Below are 11,784 nucleotides of genomic sequence, written 5' to 3'. Positions count from 1 at the left end.
CTATGAAATCACAAAATAAAAACATTAGGTTGAAGACAATGAACATATTCTCATCACTCCTCAATTGATCACAGTCACTATAATCCATCATTAATTGCCTCTTATTGTGCCAAAATCCGTGTGCCCTCCACATTGAAATAGATAAATCTTCTCTATGTTACAGTCTGTTTAATTAGCACACCTGAATGGGTCCTTTTCATTCAGTGATATAATTGATTCCCCAAAATCACTGTTTTCTTTTCTTGAAGAACATTTTGCTCTTTCTACAAAATTTCTGACTGATATTACAGAATATTACTGTTATTTAAATGGTATTTCACACTCTTGGAAGGATCATCCATGAAACACTGTAAATTCAAATCTAAATAATCACATGACTAATTATGGATCAGTTTGACTCACTGTTATGTGACAGTAATTCATCTCTGCTGCTGTGCAGAAGTTGATCTTCTTCAACTATAAAGACACAGAAATTGACACATTAATTTATTCTTTATATCTTTTTCATTTAATCTGACATTAACAATGATATCATTCAATTCTCAAATGATTGTGGGTTCTTGCACTAAGACCTATGATTGATCACTTATCCTCTGGTCTTCAGAATATTTCCACCTCAGTCATACTGACATTACTTAATAATGACTGAGTATATAATGACTGTATGAACAATGATACCAGCAACAACTTATAGCAAATGTTATGTGATTGATTTGATCGTCTCTTTCAGTTCAACTCACAGTCAGGGCGAAGGAGTTCAGGGCTGCTGCTGCGCCTCTGGGACTTTAAATCACCATCACCTGTAAAAATACAGAAAATTACAGATGAAGCCTCAGACATCTAAATGTAAAAGCCCTTTAGGTTAATGAGTAATGATCTGCACACTATCATGACAGTATGGGTCGCAGTGGTAATAGGTTCACTTGGGTTGGATCTTACAGGTCCTAGTTACAGAGTCAGTTCATGAGCTCATTGAACGGATCGGATCATTTCCCAGTTAAAAGTGTAAACACATCTAAGGAGGGACAGGTTGAGATCTGACTGCACATTTTATCCAGATGTTGAAAAGATGTAAATGCAGCTGTTTCTAGAGGATGCATGTGTAATCTGTTCTCCAACTGTAAATAAAAGGTCTCAAAGAATAAACTCGTACAGCTCATGTCTCCTGTGAGATACAAAACAAATAATTAAACAGAAAGTGTAATGATCTGTGACAATACTAACTGTATCCTGCTGTTACTAAACTTGCTTCTTTCATTCTTTCCATGTTTGTCTTAATCTTCTCCAGGTGTTTGTAGCAGGAACCAGTGTCTGAGGAAGGGCCTCAGATTCAGGCCTGAGGAGAACTCAACATGCTGCATCATGTGGTTCAGATCACAGGATTTTCCATCCAACTGCAAGTATGAAATAAAATACGACACTTCACTGACTCACCTGGTGCCGCAGCCGCCATCTTCAACTCTACTGAGAACATCAGAGACTAACTGAGCTGCAGGGAAGAGGAAACAGAGTTTAGCTTCTCTCACTAAACTCAGACCAGAACTAACTCATCATCAAGTGTTTAGTTCATGTCTCTGCAGTGAAGAGTTTCTGCTCTGTAACACGTCCACATCATCACGTCACATCATCATCATCAGACAAAGACACAAACATCAAGATGCAGCTACAGATCAGTTCAGGTTGTATCCGGGCAGATCAGGGAGTAAAAATGTTTGAAGGATTTCACTTTCATGATAATAAATGTTCAGCAGTTTGTCAAGTAACTGGAAAAAAACATGTTTAAGTTTTCATATAAAACATTTTTAACTCTTCATATAAAAAACATGTCACCAGGAATCATGTCGGGGGCAAAAGCCAATCAGGTGAGATGAACAAATTAATAAGTAGGCTCATGGTCAGCAGGTGTGACTGCAGGCCGCCCCTACAGACTCCTGTGTGCTCTCTCTCCATGTGGCTGGGACCTTTCTATACACTATATTTATTTTAGTGTATCATTGTTTTGAGTACTGTCCAGGTGCAAGCACCATGAGGTATTATAATTCTTAACCACTGACATAGTTAGTCTGCCATAACTTTAACTGTTGGTAGAAAAGCTGAAAGGAGACGTATGATTGGTGCAGAGGTAGATAATGCACTAGTGGGGGGGGGGTTGGCTTCCTCCCACTGTTACAGCCCCCAATTCATTTTGTTTAAAAACTTAGTAAATACTTTATTTAGCTGTGGCAGATTACCTACACTGACTGTTGTAGCCTCTTACCGGAGGTCTGTGCGTCCAGTCACTTATGCTCCACACATTTAACTCTTCAAATGAAACATTTAACTTTTCATACAGGAACTGACTCAAACAAAACTTTCCTGACCCAGATGTTTCCTGTAACTCTTCTTCCTGCTTCTAACCACTGATATCTGAAATGGCGGAATCACCACTGACATTAACGCTATTGATCAGGAAAAAAAGCCAATTAAAGCTTAACCTTTGTCAGGCTCGCTAAAAAATATATTAAATATTTTTCAGTTTAAACACGGACTCTAACGGGATCCTTTAACTTCTCAGAAACAAATGTCGACCACTTTATAACGGTCGCCATTTCCTCCTATGTTTCTTCCTCGTTTACATCTTTAGGGAAACGGATATTCAGCCTGGAGTCGCAGTAAATTAATTACAGTAATTAACCAGATAAAATCATTGACGAGTTTCTGAACCGACCATTCACTTTGATCTCAACTTCACACCTGTTGAGCTTCGTGACCGTCTCGTGCAAGTTGCGACCCACGGTGACAAAATCAGTCCAGAGACAGAGACATATTAACACCTGCCCGAGTAATCAGTCAGAGACATGACGTCATCAAAATGATCTGAACAGACACTCACCTGCGGATGATCAATAACCCTGTCTCTTATACACATCTCTTATATCAAGTAAAACTCACTTGCCAGTATCAAGTAAATTTTTACCTAAAACTAAACTTAATACTTGTGAAAATATTAAGTAAATCTTATTTAATTACATCAGTGTTTTATGTTACATTTATTTAAACTATTTAAGTAAGGTCTATTTGATTTTTTCATAGACAGGAACATCATTGTCCTAAAAAATGTAAGTAAATCTTATTTATCTGTAGTATTTACTGTTATGAAGTAAATACATAAATTTTATTTTATTTTTTCTGTTTGACATTTTCAATTATTTGATTGTATTATGTTATATTACTCAATATAATTATGTAATTGTTGCTAATTTTCTTTTGATAAATATTACATACGTCTAACAATTTGCTCTATGCATTTAGTATATATTTATCACAAACCACACAACTAAAATACCATACAATTAAATGTTTATTTTACCAACATTTAACAAATTAACAGTAAACAGGTACTGAGGTGTAACTATAAAGCCACCGATTGTTTGGAATGACAACCGTGTAGAAAGACAAAAAGTCATCAATTTGTCAGTATGTTTTTGTTTTCGTCAATATCACGTCGCTCTTAAAGACAAATGCTGTGCATCCAACATAGATCTAGAAAGATACTTTTCAAATATTCAATTAAGACCACACAACCCTCTGAAACAGTGTAATTTCAACATTCAAACCAGCAATCTGAACTAGTGCACTTTAAGTGTGCCATTAAAACCTTAATGCACTCAAATCAACTGAATCAATTAAAAATGATCAACAGCTTAAAGTATTAACAGTTCTTTTCCTTTACCCTTTCTCCGCATTTAACACAAAATGGAAAATATTTCAGGCAGAAAACTTCTGTTGTGGCGAGAAGTGGTGGATCAAAAAGAGGAATCAGATGACCAAGACACAGGTGTCAGAGTGGGGAGTCTCTCTTTATTCAATGCGGACTACTTGCAGTCATAGACGGAGACCAAAGAACCCGAGCACAGAATCAGACATGATCTTTTATACCTTAGATAACTATGTGTGTGTACGTGCATCCTGTTTTTCCAAAATCTTGGCTTCGTAGTACTATTTCTTGCCTAACAGTTGACCGACCCTTGTATCCTGTTGTTCCGGGAGAACGTCCAGGTCATGGTGTTCTTTTCTGGCAGAACACCACGACACTCTCCCAGATCGTTGGTCTCCTCTTACTTGGCGATATGCTTTGCCTGGTTACCCAATCTTTAGTTTTCCAGATGTTTTCCTCCATACTTAAGTGTTCTGACCTGCTCAGTTGACCGCTCAACCTTATCTTTGTTATTATTCCCATACTAGCTTCTGGAGCTTTTCTCATACAGCTTTGACCTTATAATTCTCCTACACTTTCTACACGGATCAGCCAAGATGAAATTGAACTTTAAAACAATGTGATAATTCTCAGTATTTCTCCATTAGGGTGCATGCAGTCATTTGAAAGATGGAGATGTGAGTTTGTCCTTGCCATTGCGATAGCATTTAAGACAGCAACTTCAACTTTAAAGCGTGCACTTTTGGGGACAGCTTAATCCCATCCAGTTCCAGGAAAAGTTTCTGAAACACCTCAAAAGTGTAGCGCAGTGGAAGGTGCAAGGTTCAGGGCATAAATCAGCCCAATAAGTAGCGTGCAAGCTTTGGCAGTACTGCCACATCCTGGAAACATCTCGTGGCCTTCAAGAAGGATGGATACATCCACTGGATCCTCTTCATCAGCACCATGGATGACCATGATCTTGAGGATTTTTTGAGTGGCATCACTGCGGCTGTCCATCTGCATACAATTTACAAGGAAAAATAAGATAATTCTATTGAGAAACAATTAAAAATACAATTGTTTGAATCATTCAACATGAATTAATTATCAGGGAGGAATTAACACATATATGCTAAAAAATGGCCATCATTAAAAAGCTTAGATTATGTTTAATTGAAATCTATTTTGCAGTGAGCCAGCAATGGTAAAGATGGCTGCCGCAGATTATGGCCCCCCAATGAATTGTGTGCCTCTGCACCTTTACAGTGCCAGGACAGAGCCAATTTTAATGCCTTTTTTGTTGTTGATTTTTGTGAAATTTGAATCATTGAAATTAATATCCATTTAATTTGTTCTTCCAGATGAAATAAGAATTTGTTGGCTTTTTAATGAAAGGTACATTTTGGCGATCACTGAGCAGAATTTCTGTCCCTAGGTCCTTCCTCTCTTAGGGATTAATTTACACTTTAAATGATAACATAAAAATCTTTTATTTTCACAAATCCATCATTAAAAACATTAAATCTTGCCATACCAGGCAGTCTTCAAAAAGTTCCTCTTCTTTCTCGCCAAGGTACAGTATGAGGCTGCGGATAATAGCTTCACGTCTCATCTCAATGCTTTGTTTCTGTGAACAGATTAAGAACATGAACAGAATCATCATTCATACACAATGAACTGTCAGTGCTCTTGTGATGTGAGTGCACGGAGAAAGAGCATATAGGAGCATTCAAGCTACAAAGTGCGAGGGTTTGTGTTGTATATGCGTACGCATGGGGCAGTGTGCGTGTGTGGGAGAAAAAAGTAGGTCCATCTCCCTGCAAAAACAAAAAATGAACAAGCAAAACAAGCACACCTGACTCAGTCTGTCCAGGAATGGCCTCAGCTTGGTTCCCATGACACCTCCCTTGGCCTTGATCAGGGTAATAAGCTTTGGTGTGTACTGGTCAAGTAGGCTATCTGTCAGGATGTGTGGTAAGTTGGACCCAAATGCAGTCAACTCTTGGGAGACGGTGCAGGCAGGTTTATTTATCCAAAAAATCCATATGTGAACGTATGAACATATGAACAGACATGAAGACAATAGGACGTGAACAAACCAAGAACTAAACAGATGAACCGACACAGACAAAGGGAAGCACAAGGACTATATAGACAAGGGAGGCAAGGGTGATTGAACACAGGTGAAACACATTAGGGCGGGGCAGACAATCACAACACAGACACAGGACCAAGACAGGAAGCAAAAACACTGACACACATGGAAACCAATTACAAAATAAAACAGGAAGTGCAAAAACTCCAAAACAAAACTAACAAAAAGTGTCTGCCATAGCAAACCATGACATAACCCCCCCCTTAAGGGTCGGATTCCAGATGACCCTAAAACAGAACACTAACTCGGGCAGGAGGCGGGATCCAGGGGCCAGTGGATAGCATCTTCCGATGCTCAGGGGCAACACATGGCAACTCAGGGGGACGGCTCGGAGGCCTTATTGACAGGCTGGGAAGTTCAGTGGGGCGACCCGGAGGTCGGGCAAATGGACGGAGCCGTTCTGGAGGCCGACGAAGACAGGGTCTCTCCGGAGGATGGCGTCGCCACTCTGGAAGGCGAACAGGAGGACGACGACGAAGACGCGGTCTCTCCGGAAATCGAACCGGAGGATGGCATCGCCCCTCTGTAGGGTGACCAGGAGCCGACTTGGTACCAGGGGCAATAGTCAGCTGGACCACCGTCAGGACACGAGGAACAGAGATCGGCCGGACCACAGGAGGCGGCACAGAGTCAGGGGCCACCGGAGGCGGCAAAGAGTCAGGGGCCACCGGAGGCGGCAAAGAGTCAGGGACCACCGGAGGTGGCAAAGAGTCAGGGGCCATCGGAGGCGGCACAAAGTCAGGGACCACTGGAGGTGGCTCCCTGGCAGGAGCCAAGGACACTAAGAGCCACGTGGGCTGAGCCAGGGCAAGAATCAATGGGGGTGGCGCCCTGGCAGGAACCACCAGTGGGGGTGACGTCACGGCTGGAGCCAGAAGAAGCAGTGACTTCCCATCAGGAACCAGGAGAGGTGGTGACGTCACACCAGTAGCCATCGACGCCGCCGGGGAACACGGAGCATCGGCCACCGACACCTCAGGAACGACAGGAGTAGTCGTAGACGCCGCCGGGGAACACGGAGCAGCGGCCGCCGACACCACAGGAGGGACAAGAATTGGCCGGACCACGAAAGGAAACGAGGAGCCGGGATCGGCCGGACCACTGACCGGGAACCAGAGTCAGAAGTCAGCTGGGCCGCCGACAGGACACGAGGAGCAGGGGAGACTTTGTCCAGCCCACCCAATTCAGGATCTAGGGAGGAATCGACCGGGACCCCCGACGCTGGGACAGCTGATGCGCCGGCCGGGATGGTCGACCCGGGAAGTGGGGCAGGAGCCGACGAAACGCCAACTGGAACCCCCAACGCTGGAACAGCTGATGCGTCAGCCAGGGTAGTCAGCGAGGGCTCCTTCCCACAGGGGAGTAGAGGTTCTGGACACTGAGGTCGCTGGGGCTTGGGCTGGAAGCGGTGGACCTTGGACTTTGGCTTGGGCTGGGAGCAGGAAACTTGGGGCTGGGGCCGAGGCCGAGCCTCCCCATGGCGACGGGAGCCGTGATTAGCTCGCCTTCTTTGGCCTCCACGAGATCCCCTGAAAATAGCCAGGCGAGTTCCACAGAAAGGGGACATTTCAGGGTCCTCTAGGTCAGAGTCCTCCAGGTCCGAGTCCGAAAAGGGATCAGCCAGTGTACAAACGGGCCTGGAAACCGTGCTGGTGCTGGCTGGGAGGATCGATGCACTCCCAAGAAAGCCATGAAGCTGGCGTAGACTGCTGGGTCCATTCTGGTCGGTTCGTTCTGTCAGGATGTGTGGTAAGTTGGACCCAAATGCAGTCAACTCTTGGGAGACGGTGCAGGCAGGTTTATTTATCCAAAAAATCCATACGTGAACGTGACATGAACAGACATGAACACAATAGGACGTGAACAAACCAAGAACTAAACAGACGAACCGACACAGACAAAGGGAAGCACAAGGACTATATAGACAAGGGAGGCAAGGGTGATTGAACACAGGTGAAACACATTAGGGCGGGCCAGACAATCACCACAGACACAGGACCAAGACAGGAAGCAAAAACACTGACACACATGGAAACCAATTACAAAATAAAACAGGAAGTTCAAAAACTCCAAAACAAAACTAACAAAAAGTGTCTGCCATAGCAAACCATGACACTATCGAGGAAACCAATGCTTTCATCTGTGTGGGTGGGTGACATAACCAGCTCAACAACATCTTTGAGTGTCATTAACAACTGCCATGCTTGTTCCTCTTCCTGTACTTTGGAGCCAATCATAAGTGGAAGTAGCCTCAGTAAGCACCAATTTTCAGTTGCATTACCACCGATAGTTTTACGAGAAGCAAGGTTTGATGGTATAGCTTGGGGACAATTTGTCCTGTCTTTCCACTTGTATGGGAACTGTTTGATGATTTCATTGAGCTGAGAGAAATATTTTTTCTTTATCAAGATATCTAAACACAATGCCACTTCTACAGGTACAATTCCCTCAAGTAAATCATGTAATGCATCAGGTGGATAACCTGTTGTCACATGAAAATGATTTAATCTTTCAGTAATTGTACATTGCCTTTTAACTCTGTGACTATGGGTGTTCAGTTCCAATGCAGCTTCAATGTCCAACTTGTGTTGTTGTTTTGTTCTACAAGGGAATGCTCCTGTCCTGACCTCAAGTTCCTCAAACTGGGATCTCTCTCCTACACAAAATCTGCAAACATGTGCATGCACCAAGGTTATTGGTGATCACAGAAAATACAGTGCCCTTTATTGTTTTTCCCAAACAGGGCACAAAAACACCATCTTCTTCAAAGCTTTTCAAATCACTTAACAATGGCTCTAGCACTTGGGGATAGCCAAATTTCTTAATATCATCCGTCTTGCACAAAACAGCTAAGTAAATAGATGATAATGTAGACCTTAATACAGATGGAATATCAGCAAACACCCAGTAGACACCTGTTACCTTGTGCTTCTTACGAGAGGTTCCTAACGGATTACATATTTCAAAATCATCACAGTAAAGTAGAAGTGAAACCCTTAACTCGTCTCCACGTAGAAATGTGTTTTCCTTGAAATGAGAACCATCACGAAAGCTAGTATACTGACATGAAGAATCACAATGTCTTCCACTTTTCAAAACCTTCTCTTGAATATCAATATTTGTCAGAATTTATGACAAGGATTGCAAAATTGGTATATATTGAAATGTCTTTCCCTCTTTTGCATCAAGTATATACTCTAAAGGTTCAACAATAGAGAAATGTTCCTTTAAGTAACTATTTCTCTTGTATGTTGTACCAAGAGGACCCTCTTCACTAAAGGCTACACTAAGAGGATTTAACTGGCAAAGGCTTTTTACCAAATCTGTGATGACCACTTCTTCAACAGTGCAATTATGGTTTTGTAATGTGACCCCCAACCTTTAAATAGACAAGGACAATCAGAGTACAAGCGGGCAGTGACCGGCCTTGACCAGTGTGTAGATGCTTCAATCTATAATGTTTTAAGAGGTCTAAACGTTTTGATGTCCCAAAGTTGCAATTTTTGCATGACCATCTCATTACATAGGAGGCCTACTGTTTCTCCCTGATGACACCAGTGTTGACCTGAATCTGTCCTCCCTTGACCTCAACTGTCCACTGTATTGGCTCACCCTGAAAAAGAACAGACAATTTGTCATATTAAAATAATGGTCTAAAACATTCAGCCACAATTTAATATTACATTACATAGTGACGACAGGGGAAAATAACATATCATGCATACATAGTTTTGAACTTGCCTAAATGAGACTAATGTTGGACTGTTCGAGCAATAATAGTAAAGCGCTATACAAATGTAGGCCATTTACCATTTAGAGATGGTCTCATCCAAATATGCATGTAGTATTAGCAAGCAAAGCTAAGCTGCAGTCACACTAGGCCCAGTTGATCTGTACCATGCCGAACCCATTTGTCCCCCCCTCCCAACTCCCCCGCTGGCCTGTACCAAAATCCTTAGGACGTCTCTGCCTGTACTCACACTACTCTGATGAGACATCTTTCAGAGTACACACACACTGTAAACGCATTCCTCACCTGCCTAGCACGCTGCCGTTAAATCAGAAACACCGCGGTTACATCCTATTTATGTGGTTTATGGGCTACACACAGCATAATATGGCTATGCTAGCCATGCTAACTAACTTTAGCTGCTAGCCGTGTGCGTTGTCTCTTTGTATCTGCAGGTTATAACCTCTGTGTGAGACGATTCAGTCCATAAATATGTGTTTAAAACCTATTTCAGGAAGTTTTTATTTGTCCTTACAGACTTATCTCTCAGACTGTCAGTCTCTCACTCGCTCGCAACGGGCAGCTTCAGTCACATTAGGTCTGTGGCTAGTCAACGTCACTGCCAAAAGTTTTGCAGACGCGACCATGTTCTGCTCCAAGTAGGTCATAAACACTTAAATATAACCACCAGTTGAGAAACGTTGTAACGTTAGTGTTTCAAAAAATAACGTTAGCTAACTGTCAGCTAACTTAGTTAACTGTCAGTCTTGCCCCGGCCCAATATGGCGTTACGTTAACATTAAATTAACTTATGAACAGTAACGCGTCAAACTATCAAAATACACACGGACCCAGATATTATCACAAATTTTAAACAGAAAGGCAATAACTTACGCTTGAGATGACTCAGCCGTTTCTCAGCTCCAACCGTCCTCCTCCAAGTGTATGTGTTTTGGCGGACACGAACGGTGCGCAAACACGCACGTGCGGGATTCAAACACACACTATACAAAATTAGATTAAAATTTACTTAGTATATTTAGGTTTATGTGCAGTGACTATTAAACATTTAAATAATATGAGGAAAACCATAATAAATTTACTCTCCCCACAATATTCATTCATTAGGTGAATAAAATACATAGTTTTACTTGAAAATTTCTAGTTCTCACTGAATCTTAAAATTACAATGTAGAAATTATGACAGTTACTCTAATAGATTTTACTGCACCAAAAAGTCGTTTTTTTTCAGTGTAAAGGCTATCCCTCTGTCAAACAATAATATCTCAAGGAGCATTCATGACATGTCAAAAGATATAGAAGAGCAGATTAATGACTAGATTGGAGACAGCCGGTTTACTGTGCAGATGGATGAAGCGACTGACAGCAACAAAGACTGTTTATTGATAACATGTCAGATTCATTGATGCAGATGATTTGCTTTTCCACCAACTTGTACCAAACAGAGCCACTGCAGACGAACTGTTCAAAATCATTGACACTTACTTGGAAGAGGCTGATCTGAAGCTGGAGGACTGTGTGGGGATCTGCACAGATGGGGCTCAGGCAATGGCTGAGAAACGAGGAGGGCTGCAAGAGCTAGGAAAGAGCGTTTCCCCTAATGTGCAGTGGACACACTCTATGATACACCGAGAGCTGAGCGATGTAATGACAGACATCACTGCCACAGTAAACTACATCAAAATAAGACCTGTCCGCACGGTGCGAGGACATGGGATCAGATCACACAGATGTTTTGTTGCTGTCACGTATGAAGGTTTTATCCAGGTTGTTTGAATTGCAGGATGAGATCAGAAACTTCTTGGAGGAAGAGTGTGAGAGAGAAAATGGTCCAATCCCAACGTCCCCCCAAAGAGCTGAACCCTGAACCCTCACAGACTTAGTGACATCACCTGGTGAGTGCTTCAGTGCGAGAGGCTGAAGGACTCAACATGGTATAAAGAGGAAAGGGATAGCACTTATATCACTTTACCTTGATGATAACAAAACATTTGTATCCAATTGTTGGTTTGGGACTTTTGATTTTACATTTTATTCACTTCTTTCGCTCCCTGTTTGTAAACAAAAAAATAATGTTGGATCAGATCTGATCCAATCTGGATATTTTGAATTCATCATCATGTGATCATAGGACAGATAACTCCACAGTTCAGGCTCTGAATCACAGTGATTCTGTTATACTGACATGAATTTCCCCTA

The 11,784-nt window shown here is 42.1% G+C and overlaps 1 long non-coding RNA gene across 1 annotated transcript; it reads right to left on the bottom strand.

Annotated features, from left to right (window-relative positions):
• Positions 1–402: 402 nt before the first annotated feature.
• Positions 403–2,889, bottom strand: LOC147817487 (uncharacterized). The gene is made up of 4 exons (XR_015436324.1): positions 2,873–2,889; positions 1,435–1,489; positions 741–800; positions 403–456 (listed from the first exon to the last, which is right to left on the bottom strand). It is a non-coding gene; the product is annotated as an uncharacterized LOC147817487 (long non-coding RNA).
• Between the last annotated feature and the right edge of the window lie 8,895 nt (positions 2,890–11,784).

This window comes from Seriola lalandi, unplaced genomic scaffold, assembly GCF_002814215.2.
Source record: "Seriola lalandi dorsalis isolate HSWRI2012SDOR001 ecotype SW California unplaced genomic scaffold, Sedor1 jcf7180002054951, whole genome shotgun sequence".
In the NCBI taxonomy this organism is placed as follows: domain Eukaryota; kingdom Metazoa; phylum Chordata; class Actinopteri; order Carangiformes; family Carangidae; genus Seriola; species Seriola lalandi.
The sequence above is the reverse complement of the archived record's forward strand: the minus strand, read 5'-3'. Positions and strand labels throughout refer to the sequence as shown.